Here is a 14,877-nt window from a genome sequence, read left to right as displayed (position 1 = left end):
AGCATGCCAGAGTGGCATGCTCTGGTACCAGTCTGAACCCCCAGCCCTTCTTTCTTTCCCTCTTCCCAGGAGTGTTCACATCGTTCCCATGATAGGCTGGGTCTTGCAAATATATAAAAGGACAACACACCCCTTCTCTATGGGAAATGGTTATTTTTTTCAGTTTCTCGGGACCGGTTCTCCTGTGTCCCAGGCTGGCCTTGAGCTCCTTCCTAGGCTTCCTGCCTCCCTCTCCCAAGTGTTGGGATTTCAGGCATGCAGCACCACAGTTGTCGGGAGTTCTAATCCTGCGCCACTTTACACAACTAGCTATGAAACAACATGAAAAGGGAGAAGGCAAAGGCATCAGAGTTTATAGGGTATCTGGAGACTCAGGATATACTGTAGACTCTAGGGGACCTCTCTTGCGGTTTCTATTGCTGTGATGAAACACCATGACCAAAGAGCAAGTTGGGGAAATAAAATAGTTTATTTAGCTCACAATTCAGCATTGCTGTTCATCATCAGGACAGGAACTCAAACAGGACAGGATCCAGGAAGCAGGAGCTGATGCAGAGGCCATGGAGGGGAGCTGCTTACTGGCTTGCTTCCCATGGCTTGCTCAGCCCACCTTCTTCTAGAACCCAAGACCAGCTGCAAAGCAGGGCTGGCACCAGCTGCCGTGAACTGGGCCCTCCCCCATTGATCACAAAATGAGAAAATGCCTTACAGCTGGATCTCAAGAAAGCATTTCCTCAGCTGAGGCTCCTTCCTCTAATGACTCTAGCTTGTGTCAAGTTGACACACAAAACCAGCCAGTACAAGGCCAGAATATGCCATCCTTAAAATATGCCTCTTTGGCATATTGATTGTTTTGAGCTGGCTATTTTGAGAAACTGCAGATGTAAGAATAGCGCTGACTGTTGCCAAACCCAGGTCTAGAAGGTTATTCCACAGAAAGCCAATGTCCAGGAGACACAAGCATTAGGGAGAAGCTTTACTCAGTGGTAAAAGATGAAGAGGCAGTTCTGCTCACATTATCAGTTCCTTGGTTCTAGGGGTTTGAGGAGTCAGAGGCAGGACAGGAATAACGAAGGAGAGAACCTAATATATCCATGCCTTTTTTGGGAATAGGCCCATATCTTCCAGGAATTTGAATGCCACCTCTTTTTATGGTTTGGTGTTTATGGAGAAGGTGGCTAATAGGTTTCTTAAGCCTTTAAGGAAATCTGGTGAGGGAGAGACAAGGCAAGTCTATGCTGATTATGCATTTAGTTCCAAACAAAGCATTTATCAAATCATCCACCTCTATATGTAGAACTGGAGATCCCCACGGGAAGACCAAGGCAGCAAAGGTGACAGTCACAAATGAAGGCAGAGATACCAAGACCTCCCTTGTCCTGGGCGGCGGTGGCGCACATCTTTAATCCAGCACTCCGGAGGCAGAGCCAGGTGGATCTCTGTGAGTTCAAGTCCAGCCTAGTCTACAGAGCAAGATCCAGGACAGGCTCCAAAGCTACACAGAGAAACCCTGTCTCGAAAACCAACCAACCAAACAAACAAACAAAAACAGAATCTGCAGACCCAAGAGAAGTCAGGGGTCTTGGCAACAATGGCATCAAGTCCCAGAAATCCAATCTGGGCAGCTGCTAGCTTTGCCCACACTCCAGAGGTGGTGCCCACAATAAAGTCAGCGGGAAAGAGTGAAGGGTTGCCCTGCTGAGCTTCAGACTGGAGGATTCTGAAGTCAGCGAGAGGGTTGAGAGGGGAGAGGGTTACTTAGGTTTGCTCTCAGTAACACGAAGACTGACCCATTTGTAAGAGAAATGACATTTCTAAAAGAAATCCTACTTGTAAGGTGTCTTCTCTGCACCAGGAAGAAAGGGTGGGGTGGGGTCGGGGTGTGGGGTTGGGTGAGCATGTATGCAGCTCACAGGAGAGGGCTTCCCCAGTATATGCAAGGCCAGGGCTTGATCCCTGAACAAAGAGTGAAGAAAACAAGGACCTAAATTCACCTAACAACTTTGCTTCTGTTACAGGATGCTTTTCCAGGCCTTTATCCTCAGCTTTGCTTCAAAGCCTGATAGTATTTAAGCCTGATGTTTAAATATTTGCCCTTTTTTTTTTTTTTTTTTTTTAAAGATCTACTCTGGAGATTTCTTTGTTTTCTTCCACACGTACAGGAGGTCTGAGGAATTTATGTTAACAAACATGTCTGCTTTTCTCTTGTTCCTCTCTCTTTCATTATAGGGAGTTCCAGTTCAGAACTATGAAAGATAAAGGGGGAAAAAAACTGTTTTCACTGCTACCATTGGCAAGAATCTCCCAAGAGGACACTCTCCCTTTGACATGGTGGACTTGCCAGGCAATAGGAGAGGGCCTCACACCCTCACCTCTCACCCCGCAGGAAGCAGCTAGCACAGAGCATCCAAAGTACACACAGGTGACAGTGACAGACGCAGAATACCGAAAGGTCCCTTATGTCCCCAGGTGTTTGACTGGCTCATTGTTGGGCTGACCACACGCTCTCTCTCCAAATCACTCACTCGTGAGGAGAGGTGAATAGGAAGCGGGGGTGGGGGAGACGTTGGGTTAAAATTGGACACACCTGGGTGGAGGGCACAGCGGGGTCTACAGAACAAGAAATAAATGGCTGTTTCCTCTCTAGCACAGAGAACGCTTCGCAAGCACATTTGAATAAACAAGTGCTCCACGAACAGTGCTACTTTTGAAAATCCTGGGAAAAGGATTCTGATTCAAGTTCCAGATTATCCAGGTTAATGCAGGGGGAAAAAAAGACCCAACCAACAATTTATATATGCAAATTGGGCACAAGATGTTCTTTTATTCAATTATTTATTGGGCATCTGTTAGGGCTGTCACTAGCGTTCAAGGCACTCAAGACAGAATGTTCTACTCTTGTGACACGTATTCTTGTGATTTTATTCGTCCACAGTTCATCTGGATATAAAACAGTATTGCCAAAAATCGGTTTCAAAGTGCTCCAGGATTAGTCACATGTGGCGGTGCAAGCCTATAGTCCCAGGTCTCAGGAGGCTGTAATGCTGGCGGCAGCCGGAGTTTCATAGTGAATTCAAGCTGGACTTGGTGTTCAGGTCTGTAGCCCCATCTATTAGGGAAGCTGAGACTGAAGGATGACAATCCTGGGCTATAGTCACAGAGGTCAACAGCAGAGCGGGTTACACGGGGACCCTGCCTCAAAAGGTAAGTGTTAGAGATGTAGCTCAGCAATAGATTTTTTTTTTTTTTTTTTTTTTTTAATTCTGAGCTGAGGACTGAACCCAGGGCCTTGCATTTACTAGGCAAGCACTCTACCACTGAGCTAAATCCCCAACCCCAATAGAGCCCTTTTCTAGTGTGTGTAAAGCCCTAGGTTCAATCCATTAGCTCTGCAGAGGCTGTTTTCTTAAAAAATAAGAAAATTCATTATCTCAAGACAGAGAAGAAAGGAATATAGAGCAACGATTTCCTAAGTACAGAATCTCTGTTTTGTGTGATGGAAAAAAACCCACCAATGGACAGTAGTATCAGGACATAATATCATGAAAGTAATAAATCAATACAATTAATGTAATTAACGAATATCATAAATATAATTATTGAATGAATACTGCAAATGTAATCAATGAATACCACAAATGTAATTAATATCATGAATGTAATTAATGAATATCATGAGTGTAATTAAAAAATAAATTAAAAAAGATGTCTAAAACTTAGATAAAAAATTTTAAATATAAGAAAGAAAACTAAGCAAAGGAAAAAAAAAAGGAAAGAAAATGCATCAAGACTAAGTTCGAGTGACCAACACTGAAGAGAGCCGAAGTGCAAACTAATCTGGTAGTCTACTGCCATCTCGTGTCCAAACTCCTCAATTACATGATGAGTAACCACACAGATGCTGTATGAGTTTACTATTGCTGCTAAAGGGCAGAGGGAAGCCCTCCCACTTCGCTAGGGTTTGAGTCTTTCCAGTTGGCTGAAAAAGGGGCAGCCGGTTAGAGAAAAGGGTGTGTACTTATGTGTACAGGGGGGCTTTAGAGGAAGGTGAGTCCCCAGCAACTCAATAAGAGTCGTGTATTTATGTATCTGGCTTTACAGGGGAGAGGGAAACTGAGGGATGGTGGAGAGGGGGCTAGACAATCCAGAGTGGGTGGTACACTTTTCAGGGAGAGTTGAAGGGCCCACAAAACACACAATGGCTGGGGTCAAAGTTCACTGGGCTCCACATGTGGCGTTTGATTCTCAGTCTCTCCCTCTGATGAATTTAATCTTCTTTGGTTAATGAAATTTCAGTAAGAGGATTGAAGGGAATTGTGTGCTTCTTTTAATTTATTTTTTATGTTTTGGATCCTGCGTGTAGGTAGATAAGGGAACTGCAGAGAAAAGCTTCTCCCTGCACCACGGGGGCAGGAAACAACATCCAAGGGACCTTGATGGCTTCCTAGGCCTTCCAATTTCCCTTAGTTCAAAGTGCTCAGCACGCCGAAATGCCGAAATGCCAAAATGCCGTGCCGTGCGGTATCATTTTCTGAGCCTCTACACCGCTGCAATAAATTATCACACGCTTGGTGGCTTAAAAACAACACAGGCGGGTTTATAGCCCTTCATTTGAATCAGATCTCAGTGGGCTAAAATGAAGGGACCAGCGGGGCCTGCGTTCCTTTTCAGGGCCCCAGAAAACGTTGCTTTGAATTTTGCACCCGCAGAGGTCGACTGTATGGTCTGGTGGTCCTCTCGTGTCTGCAGGGTCAGTCATGGGTGGTGATTCTTCCTCGGGGTACATCACCCTGACACTGTGTCCTTGTCCATGTCCAAAGACCCTCTGATCATACTGGGCCCACCACGGTGAGCCAGGATAATCTCCAATGTCCACTCTCCTCACTGCAACCTTAATTCTCCCTTACCGTATAACACAGCCTATTTATAGGTTTGATATACTAACTTACTACTCTTGGGGGCAAACCACCTTATTCTGCCTACCATAGAGTTAATTTTTTTCCCCCCTGGGGGCAGATATGCTACTTATATTTTAGTCAAATGGTAGTCATTAAATCAGACTTTCTCTGCTGTTTTTTTGTAACTCGGAACTGATGAACAGAAAAAGAAACGTTTCTGTCAGTGTCTAAAAATGTTTACTAAGTGTTTAGAATTCCTCAAATCCCGCCTCACCCCACGAAGCATTATTGACCTTAGCTGGAAAACTCAGTAAATATAAAAATAATGCTAAATAACTCTTAAAATAGTTCTCATTGACAAGAGCAGGCATATAAGTCCAAATACTGCTTGATAATATATAAATTATATAAGGTTTTTTTTTTCTTTTCCAAGATAGGGTTTGGTGTGGCTTAGGCACATGGCCTTGAACTCCTGATTCTTCTGCCTCTCTCTCTCAAGTTGAGTAGAGGGTCCTGTGTGCTGGTTTCATTTACAAACTAGCCAGAATTAAGCTTACAGGAATTAAAAAAAAAAAAAAGTAAGTCCTAAAGGGCTACAGGAAGAGAGGAATAAAAGAGGTGAGCGTCAGTTCTTTAGTAGTGGCAGATGGAGACCCACTGCAGGGTCAGTCATGGGTGGTGATTGGCCAGGTAGGACAAGGTGACCACATGACACGCACTAGACATTTATTACCTTATTGGTGCTGGAGATCAAATCTGGGTCTCATGCATGCCAGGCAAGCATCGCTTTATCATTTAGTCATATTCCCTGTCCATATCTCCTGAGTGGCCTTTATATTGTGGATGATAAACAGGGTCCTCCTTTTTTCTCTGAATGTCAGCAGTATATGCAAATAAACGTCCAAGGAAAACCAAGAGGATAAAGTTCTTGGGTTTTCTTGAGTGCTTCCCTGCTCTTCTGGAACATTACAAATATAGTCTCCTATTTTATGGTTTCAGACTGTTATCCTGAACCAAGTACCTAAGAACCATCATGATCTCATGACTCACTAAAGAAAAGTTCCTTAGATGCAAACAAATATAACAAAATGTTCTTACTTAATCTTTTAAACACTGTGAACAATGTAACTTGGATAATCACCAAAAATTGTATATATAGCTATCCTTAAGAATACTATGTTCCCTTGAGAAACCAAAGCCCGCGTTAGGGTGTTGTGGTTGTCAACTGGACTATATCTGGAATGAACTATAATCTAGACATGAAGGGCACATTTGTGATCCAGAACTTGAGGCAGGGAAATAACAAGCCTTTAATCCAGACCTTGAGGAGAGAAAACACATGCTTTTAATTCAGACATTGAGGCTGGAAGGCACACCTTTAATCTGTGCCACACCTGCTGGGGACTAGCACGACCTGTGGAATAGTCCTTGATAAGAGGAGTGAGGATTGAGAAATAATAGATATGAAAAATATAGAAGTAGACAAAGAAAAAGACAGAGACACAGGATAGCTTCGGGAGGGTGCTGGGTCAATACCACAGTCATCTTGAGTTTATTCCTAATGGGATTTTTATACACCAGCAAGGGGAGAGGCAAAAGACCTCCCCCTTTCAAGGTCAAGGTACAAAGTACAAACAAGTGTAGACCCTTCTTTAATTTTCAAAACACCTGGTAACCATGCCTTATGGCAAAGCATCTTGTAATTAGGCCTTGAAGTATAGGATACCTGGTAACCACGCCTTTGGCCCAAACATCCTATTATGCAGCCTTGCAGGGCAAAGCAAACCCGACCCTCTGACCCTGAGTCAAGATGGAATAAGGCCTCACCATGGAGTCTCTGTGCCCCCCCCCCTCTCTGCTGGAAGCCTGTGTAAGGACAACGGAAGAAGAAAGGGTTTGTCCTTCTTCACTTGCTTGTCCTCACCTTGCCAGCACGTCCCGAAGACCCGCTGAGACACCCAGCCTCGTGGGACTGAGCAGCTACTAGATTCTTGAACTTTCCACAGTCTGGAAGTCATTCCAATAAATTCTCATTCATATATATATATATATATATATATATATATATATATATATATATTCATTCCATAAGTTCTGTGACTTTAGAGACCTCTAGCTAATACAGGTGTGTACTACTGTCCTTCCCTTATGTTTCTCTTCCACTTTCTTAATGCCCTGCTTCAATCTAAACCATCTCTTTCCTTCCTTCCCCTCTCTCTTCTTTTCTTCCTGTTCTTATAAGACAGGGTCTTACTTTGTAACCCAGTCTGGCCTGGTACTTGCTATGGAGTTCACCATGGCCTTCACCACTGTGGGCAATCCTCTGGCATCTGTTCTCTGAGTGCTGGGATTACGGAACTTGGCCCCGAAAACCTTTTCTTAGAGCTGAGTGTGGTGGGTCTGTGTAGTCCTCATCCCACTACTCAGCAGATAGAGGCGGGGTTGCAGGGACAGTTCGCGCTCTATGAGACAGTGTCAAGAGAGGGAGAGGCCGAGTGCCTTTGGCTATTGAACTTTGCTGTGCATTGACTTGTTCTGAAACGATATTCTGTGGTATAAATCGGGAACCCTGGCTTCTTCCGAGTGGGGGTCCTGAAAAGGACTCCTGGTATTGTAGCCAGCAGAACCAGCAGGTTGAACGGCACCTGCTGCTGTCTGCTGAACCACGGCTCTGAAATGCCTCCAAGAGAAGCACTTTACAACACAGTTGAACAAATAATAGTCCTTGGATTATACCTTGGATCCTAGTGTTGTTGTGTTGTGGTTATTTATTATTATTTTTGATGTGTGTGTGTGTGTGTGTGTGTGTGTGTGTGTATGTAAGTTAGTTGACATGTATTCGAGTATATGGTGTGTGTGTATGTATGTATGTATGTATGTATGTATGTATGTATGAAGTTAGAGGCTGCCTAGGTGTCTTCCTCATTCTCTACTTTATATAGTAAGGCAGATATCTTAGTTACTTTTCGATTGCTGTGATAAAACACCATCACCAAGGCAACTTATAAAAGAAAGCATATATTTTGGCTAATGGTTTCAGAGGGGTAGAGTCCATGATGGCAGAGTGAAGGAATAGCTGAGAACTCACATCTTGATTCACAACCACGAGTGTGTGTGTGAGGGGTGGGATGGGGTGGGGTGGAGTGTGCAAGCACTGGGAATTGCCAGTCTTTGAAACCTCAACATCCAATCCCAGTGACACACCTCCTCCAAGACTGTACACACCTCCAAATCCTTCCCCAACAGTTCCACCAACTGGGGGCCAAGCATTCACATATGTAAACCAATGGGGGCCACCCTCATTCAAACCATGGCAGTTTACTCCCTGGCCCCCATAGGCTCATAACCATATCATAATGTAAAAGGCATTTAGTTCGACTTCGAAAGTCCCCATAGTCTTTCACAGTCTCAACACAATTTAAAAGTCTCTTTTGAAACTTAATTGTAATCCCCTTGTAAAATCAAAAGGCAAATCATATACTTCTAACACACAATAGTATAGACTAAACATTACCATTCCAGAAGGTAATCCTAGGCAGGTAGTCAAATTTGTCAATGTGTCCACGTGGTTCTGGCTTTAGAGTCATGAAGGACACATAAGTAAAGGGGTTAAGAATCTTTATATGAGGTTAAGGACCTCTGAGGCCAGGTATGTGGCAGGGGAATGCCTGCATGGGGGTCTTGAGAGGCCATTGTGTGAAGCTGTGAAAGGGAAGCCTGGATTGCATTAGGGCCCCCAAGATGTTAGAGGTGCCAGAGCTGTGGGATATCTGCACACAAGGCATGGAACCAGGCTGAGAGAGAATTGTGTTGTGGGCAGCAAAGCTGGAAAGGCAGTGCCATCTAAACCCTTTATATCAGACATGCAACTACAGGACAGGATCTCTCTTGGAACTCAGAGCCTGCCATGTAGGCTAGTCTGGCTAGCCAACTTCTGGGGGTTCCACACCCCCACTTCCTGTGGTTTGGAATGGCAGGTGGGCTGCTACACTCATCTGTTATTTATGTGCATTATGGAGCTCCAAATCATCTCCCCAGCCGTAGGTATGTATGTATGTATGTATGTATGTATGTATGTATGCATGCATGTAATTTGCATTACTGGGGATTGCACCCTGTACTTTGCATGTGCTAGGTTAAGTGCTCTATCACTGAGTTATATCCTCCTGTGTGTGTGTGTGTGTGTGTGTGTGTATACGTGTGTGTGTGTGTGTGTGTGTGTGTGTGTGTGTGTGTGTGTACGTGTGTCTGTAAGCCAGAAGACTTCAGGCGTTATTCCTCAGGTGCTATTCACTTTTCACTGGTCTGGACCTTGCCAAGTAGGCTTTAAGCTATTTGTCTGTAACTCTCCATCCAGCACAGGGATTACAAACTGTCACCACACCTGTATTTCCACATGGGTTCTTGGGATTGAACACAGGTCCTCATGTCTACAAGGCAAGCACTTTACCGACGAGCTCGCCGATCTTCCTGTGTCCACCTTCCAAGTGATAGTATAGGCATTGGTCCTCAGCTCTGTGCTATCACTTCCATCGTTTAAAGTTACCTACAAGGAATGCCATAACCTGGGTCTGTGCTTGGCACCTCCTATGAACATGGAGGCTGGGGGCTGGAATGACACCACATTTGCAGCGAATGGGCTCCTTGCCAGTCTAAGGTTTCCTCTTTGATTTGACAGTGTATGTGATGTTGACGTGATGGCGTGGAGGCCTTTATCTTCTTGTTTTATCTTCTTGTACTGCTACTGTCAGAATTAGGCTTGTATTCTTTTTCTCACCCATCTGGTTGACATCTGATACTCCCTTTCCCTTTGGTATAAGGCAATAGAGGGCCAGTAAGATGGCTCACTGGGAAAGGGTTTTCTAGGAAAGCCTGAAAAGCCCAAGTTTGATCCCCGAATCCCAATGTGGAAGCAACTCCCTAAATCTGTCTGTCCTCTTACCTCCACATAAATGCCGTGGCATGTGCATATCTACACTCACACAAGCATGTCACACACAGAGAATAATCAAATTTAAACAAATTTAGAGATGATTTGGAGGTTGTTGCATACTCCATGGAAGATAATATTCCAAATTCTATGGCACGTTTACTGGTTTAGCATACAAATGAAAAGGTACCCAGGGTGAAGTACAGGAAGAGTAATACTCAGCTTCCATGCTCTCTAGACATGCCACCTTCCATGCTCACCTGGCCAAGAGCTCTTTTTCTATCTAGCTAAAAAAAGTTTCCTTGTATATTTCTCCCAGTTTCTAGTTTTCATACTTCTAATCCGGCTCTGTTTATATTTATGGCCTAGTTTACATTATCACCAAGAGTGCATAAAGTTTTTTTCATCCCCATTTGGCAACATTTACTATGTAGACAGAATCTCACGTAGCTGAAGGTGGATTCAAACCTGCTATTGTAGTTGAGGCTGGTCATGAACTCTCGAATCTCCCTGCTTTCACCTCCCAAGTGCCGGGATTACAGCCATGTGCCACAGCACTTGTCTTCTCTTCTTTTTCCGTCTTTTGGTTTTTTGAGACAGGGTTTTCTGTCTAACAGTCCTGGAATTCGCTCTGTAGGCCAGGCTGGCCTTGAACTCATAGAGATCCACCTGCGTCTGCCTCCCAAGGGCTGAGATTAAAGGCGTGTGCCACCACCGCCCTGCTAACACTTGTCTTCTTAAAGACTGACGTTCTGACTGTGCTCAGATGGACTGTTGATGTAATGTAACTCTCTTCTCTTTGTTCCTGAGTTTGTGAGACACAGTGTCGTTAGCAGAAGAAAGGGTCTTCTCCTTGCATGTCCCTCTCTCCTTTTCTCTCTTCTCTATTAGAAAGGGTCTTGCTGTGTAGCTCAGGAAACCTCAAACTCATCATGGCTCTTCCTTAACCACCTCAGCACTGAAGTTATAGGCAGGCACCACCATACTCAGCTTAGGATATTTTCCTTTCTTTCTTTCTTTCTTTCTTTCTTTCTTTCTTTCTTTCTTTCTTTCTTTCTTTCTTTCTTTCTTTCTTTCTTTCTTTCTTTCTTTCTTTCTTGCTGTGGGATGTTCTGTATGGCAAATGTGTTGCTAATTAGTCAATAAATAAATCACTGATTGGCCATTGGCTAGGCAGGAAGTGTAGGCGGGACAAGGAGGAGAATAAAGCTGGGAGGTGGAAGGCTGAGTCAGAGAGACTGCCAGCCGCCACGATGAGATACAGCATGTGAAGATGCCGGTAAGCCACGAGCCATGTGGCAAGGTATAGATTAATGGAAATGGATTAATTTAAGCTGTAAGAACAGTTAGCAAGAAGCTTGCCACAGCCATACAGTTTGTAACCAATATAAGTCTCTGTGTTTATTTGGTCAGGTCTGAGTGGCTGTGGGACTGGCGGGTGATAGAGATTTGTCCTGACTGTGGGCCAGGCAGGAAAACTCAAGCTACATTTCCTTCTTTCTTTCTTTCTTTCTTCCTTTCTTTCTTCCTTCCTTCCTTCCTTCCTTCCTTCCTTCCTTTCTCTCTCTCTCTCTCTCTCTCTCTCTCTCTCCCTCCCTCCCTCCCTCCCTCCCTCCCTTCCTTCCTTCCTTCTTTTTTTCCAAGACAAGGTTTCTCTGTGTAGGGCTTGACTGTCCTAGAACTTGCTCTGTAGACCAGACTGGTCTTGAACTCAGAGAGCTACCAGCTTCTGCCTCTCAAGTACTGGGATTAAAGGCATGTGCCACCATGCATGGCTGGGAAATTTCTTTTAAACAGGCCAAACAACACAATAGAACTCTGGAGAGGGTTTCTGGAGACCCTGGTGTTAGTGTCAGAATGACATTTGACCTTTGACTTGTTATTGAGTGACTATGACCTTGAGCAAATCCTAATCTTGGATCTCAATTTCTTCATCTGAAAAAAGGGAGTTGAAGCGATAATTTCTAAGATTTCTTTCAGCTGTAACATTCTGTGGTTTTCTGCATTCATGCCCTTGAACTGAGAACACGATATTTTGTGATTTATACCTTACTAGAGAATTAAAAAAAAGTGTAGTGTAACTTTCATTTTCTGATGTCTGGTGACATTGAACATGTTTTTCATGCGTTAATTGGCCATTTGAACTTATCTTTCAAAGACCATTTGTTCATGACCCCATTTATTGATTGGGTTATTGGGTTTCTTGTTAGTTTTTTGAGTCCTTGTATATTCTAGCTATAAATCCTCTTAGACATATAGCTAGCACAGCTGCCCTCCCATTCTGTAAGACAACTCTACACTCAGCTGTTTCTTTTGCTGTTTAGCTTTCTGGTTTCATGAAACGCCATTTGTCAATTGTTTAGCATTAGTTCCTGGCTGACTGGAGACCATTCACTAAGCCCTTGCCTATGTCAATATCTTGAAGTATTTCTATAGTTAATCTTCTAATAGTTTCATGTATTCTGTTAAGACCTTTGATCCATTTGGAGCTGATTTTTTTTTTTTTTGGCAAGGTAATCTAGTTTCATTCTACATGTGGATAACCAGTTTTGCCAGCACCATTTGTTGAAGAAGATGTCTTGTCTTCATATTTCTGGTATCTGTCAAAAATTGGGTGGCTGTAGCTGTGTTGGTCTATATCTGGATCCTCTGTCCTAGTCCACCGATCTATGTGTTGCTTTGTGCCAGTACTATACTGCATTTGTTACTACGGCTCAGTAGTAGAAGTTAGAAACAGATATGGTGATACTTGTGGTATTGTTCTCTTTTTCTCAGGATTGAACTCAAGTTGTCAGGCTTGGATAGCACAAACACAGAATGGCACAGGGGAACTGCTACTTGAAAAAAGGGTTTCTGGCAAGGCAACCACCATTCCCAATTATTAGCCTCTGATCTAGCAAAACTGGTGGCTGTCTGGGAGGCAACACTGGTCTTGAACTCCTTTCTGGCCACTTGTAGTGGGGAACTGGTGTGGGCTGTGTAGAGGAGGCCGCTGACCTCCTCAGCAGGGAAGCAGACACCTGCCTGAGATCCCTGAAACAGAAGGCCAGAACTGAAGCCGTGAATAGAGCCCCAGTGGTTTGCAACTTTTGTCTTTGACCCTCCGTATCAGTTACCTTTTTAGTTTTGATAGAGTCTTGTTATGTAGTTCTGGCTGTCGGTTATATAAAGACCAGGCTAACCTTAAAAACATGGTGTTTTGTCTGCCTCTACTTTTCAGCTGTTGGGGTTACAGACATGTGCCGATGTGTGGCTACCTGAATTTTTTATATTAGTATAATGTATCTTTCTATAGTCATATTTTCATTTATGTTATTTAATAGGCTTGTAAAATTCTATTTGGGTAGGCTGCAATGAAGTTTAATTGGTGGGTACCTTGCTTTGGGTTATAACATCCTATATGCTGACATTTTATGACTACATGCTATTTATCTGGGAATCTTCCTAAGGCGCCACATTGCCTGTCTCAGCATGATGCCAGAAAAAAGTCAAATTACTAGTCTATTAATACTCAAAAGCAGAATAAACCAGGAAGAGCTTAAAAAGCTCTATGCCATGTAGCAACTAAAAAGACCTAATTTAGATAATCTCCTCCTTTTTTATCAGAATTTCAAAAGGCTGCTGAATTTATAAACTTTCCAAGCAATTTTATAAAGCAGAAAAATTTTAATAAACTATGTTATAAGCAGATGTTATATTGGGATTTGAAGAAGCCCCAAAGACATCACCTTTCTCTCCTGATTTTCTAAATAACTGTAGCACCATCACCAATACAACGACTAGCAAGGCGCAGGATTCCATCTCTGAACAACAGCCTCCTCAAGGTTGACTTGGTCATCCAGCGGTCCCACTGTGCACCACTTTCCTGTGGTCTACCTTCAAAAACTAGCAACAGTGGATGGGGAGAGCAGAACAAATCCTTCCATAAGAAAGGATCCTGATCTCCTTCGTTCACTTTTTGGCCCGGGAAGGAGTAGAGGGGAAGAGCAAGACCAGCTGTACTTCAAAGTGGAAGAAATAACCACAAGTGGGGGAGACGTCAATCCTTCAATCGTCAGCAAAGCTTGCCCAAAGCAGGATATTTTTAGGACTCTAAATTCATACACACAGTTCTTGGGAAATCACGTCAAATGTTAGATTGTAAAATTGTAGGCAACAATCCAAGCTGTGCATATTTGTAGGTGATGCTTACCCAGCATTTGGAACACAGTTCTCATCAGGTCTTATTCGTAAGAGGACAGCTCACAAACCACCCCAACCATCTATGACTACCTAAGTGTAAGGTAAAAATGTTAGCGGGCTGAGTTACATAGACATTTCCCTAAACATCACAGGCTATTGCCAAGGCTATCGGCTACTGTCCAGAACTGAATGGTAAGGCCCTGTTGCTGAAGACACAACTTCTTACGTCATCAAACACTGAGAAGTCAGGCTGGTGCCTAACTAGAAGCTTCATCCCCAATGACTAGTGTTCATAGTGCTAGAAGGTACTTTGCATGCTGGAGGAGAAAAGTCATCATCAGCATCAACCAGCTACAAACGCTGCAAGCTACAACAAAGGCCGGCTTGCAAGATATACTGATGTAATAGTGGCGCAGATGTTATGGGAGTAAGCAACCACTTTTTTTTTTTTTTTTTTTTTTGGTTTTTCGAGACAGGGTTTCTCTGTGTAGCTTTGTGCCTTTCCTGGAACTCACTTGGTAGTCCAGGCTGGCCTTGAACTCACAGAGATCCACCTGGCTCTGCCTCCCGAGTGCTGGGATTAAAGGCGTGCGCCACCACCGCCCGGCTAGGCAACCACTTTTGACTGGATTTAAGACTCACTCCATGAGCTGGAAGACATATCTGACGCTGCTGAAAGGGCAACATACCTGGGGTTAAACGGGTCACAGGCCTAGGAGGAAACCTACTACTGTTGTTCTCCTACAGGAACACAGCAAGAAAATGACTCCTAATGACACATTCCTACACCCATAGATCAGAGCATCGCTCAACCCTCATCAGAGAAGCTGCTTCTTGCAGTAGATGGTGATTAACACAGAAACCCAC

Source organism: Peromyscus eremicus, chromosome 11, assembly GCF_949786415.1.
Source record: "Peromyscus eremicus chromosome 11, PerEre_H2_v1, whole genome shotgun sequence".
In the NCBI taxonomy this organism is placed as follows: Eukaryota; Metazoa; Chordata; class Mammalia; order Rodentia; family Cricetidae; genus Peromyscus; species Peromyscus eremicus.
This window is presented reverse-complemented; position numbering follows the sequence as displayed.